We start from the raw sequence: 1,994 nt of genomic DNA, 5'->3' as shown, positions 1-1,994 counted from the left end.
GTTACATCTACGTTACATCCTATATCTAATATATATTTGAGTTCGTATGTATCTATGTATGTATCTTCCCTATAGGCGGCCAAACCGCCCAAGCGATCTGGATGCAATTTTCACAGGGCCATCTGTTATACCCGGGGAGTGTTCCTAGACAAAAAAAAATTCAAAAAGGTTAAAAAGTTAAAAATTTTATAAAAATTCTATTCATCAATAGATGGCGGTGCGTACACGCCGTGCAACACAGATATGTCAGATGCGTATAACATAATTGGAGCAATGGCGTAATTGCTAGGACATTCGTCTACCACACCGAGATTACTCGTTCGAGTCCCAGCTGGGCAACATTTTCGCCCCTTTTTCCCTTTACCTACCTCTTTTTTAATTTATGAATTTATTGAATTAATTATTTTTATTTTTTATTTCTTATATTTTTATTTTTATTATTTTTTACTGTTTGGGATGGGATAGGATGGGATGGGATGGCATGGCATGGCATGGCATGGCATGGCATGGCATGGCATGGCATGGCATGGGATGGGGTGCGGTGCAATGACATGGCATGGCATGGCATGGGATGCGATGGGATGGGATGCGGTGCGATGGGATGGGATGGGATGGGATGGGATGGGATGGGATGGGATGGAATGGCATGGATGGATGGATGCATGGATCGATGGATGGATGCATGGATGGATGCATGGATAGATAAATAGTTCGATTTTTTTGGGTATTTTCCTTTCAACCAAGCGGTCACCAACTGAGTAACGCCACTGATTTCCCCGGGCAACGCCGGGTATCCCGCTAGTAATATATATATATATTATATTGATACTGCGACCTAAAAGTCAATACGAAATGCGGGATGCGCGGGGCACAGGTTTAATTGTTTAATTACAAAAGAAGTAGACATATTATATAATATATACTCGCCTCTCTCCGTTCTTCTACTTCCTCACTATATATATATATATATCGCGCACAAGAAAGAGAGAAAAAGAAAGGGAGAGAGTCACAGATAGGGAGGGAGTGAGCGAGAAGGCGAGAGAAGTAACTAGAGACATAAGCCTCGTCTACACGACAACACCCGATAGCGATTATTACCGATTTATTATGCATGCGTGCGTGCGTGTGTATGTAAACGTGCGTGCGTGTGTGCGTGTGCACGTATACGTGCGTGCGTGTGCACGTACACGTGCGTGCATGCGTGAGTGCGTACATGTGCGTGCATGTGTGCGTGCATGCGCGTGTGCGTGCACGTACACGTGCGTGCATGTGCACGTACACGTGCGTGCGTGCGCGCGTGTGCAGGTACACGTCCGTGCGTGCGTGCGTGTGCACGTACACGTGCGTGCGTCCGTGTGTGTGAACGTACACGTGCGTGCGTACGTGCGTGCGTGCATGCATGTGCACGTACACGTGCGTGCGTGTGCATGAGTGTGTGCGTGCGTGTGCAAGTACACGTGCGTGCGTGCGCGCGTGTGCAGGTGCACGTTAGTGCGTGCGCGCGTGTGCATGTGCACGTAGGCGTGCGTGCGTGTGCATGTGCACGTAGGCGTGCGTGCGTGTGCATGTGCACGTAGGCGTGCGTGCGTGTGCATGTGCACGTAGGCGTGCGTGCGTGCGTGCATGCGTGTGCACGTACACCTGCGTGCGTGCATGAGTATGTGCGTGCGTGTGCAAGTACGCGTGCGTGCGTGCGTGTGTACGTACATCGTACTAGTGCTGCCGCCTATCGTGGAGGTTAAAGGAACAGTAGCCTCTAGGTTCTAGGGTTATTTTCAGCTAATTTAGGTTCTAGTTGCGCTACATAAAAAGTTTCATGGTTCAATCACCATTAGAAATATTTTTTTTTAATGTTTTAAAACTAACGACTACAGTTTGATTACAACGACGGTGGCGCCACTCAAAGCGCACGATCTGAGAAGTTGCGCAAAACCACTTTCCAGCCAAGGGCTACAGACCAAGGGTATTTCTTATTTATTCATTTAAAAGCAAAA

The sequence above is a fragment of the Priapulus caudatus genome, unplaced genomic scaffold (assembly GCF_000485595.1).
Source record: "Priapulus caudatus unplaced genomic scaffold, Priapulus_caudatus-5.0.1 Scaffold177, whole genome shotgun sequence".
NCBI lineage: Eukaryota > Metazoa > Priapulida > Priapulimorpha > Priapulimorphida > Priapulidae > Priapulus > Priapulus caudatus.
The sequence above is the reverse complement of the archived record's forward strand: the minus strand, read 5'-3'. Positions refer to the sequence as shown.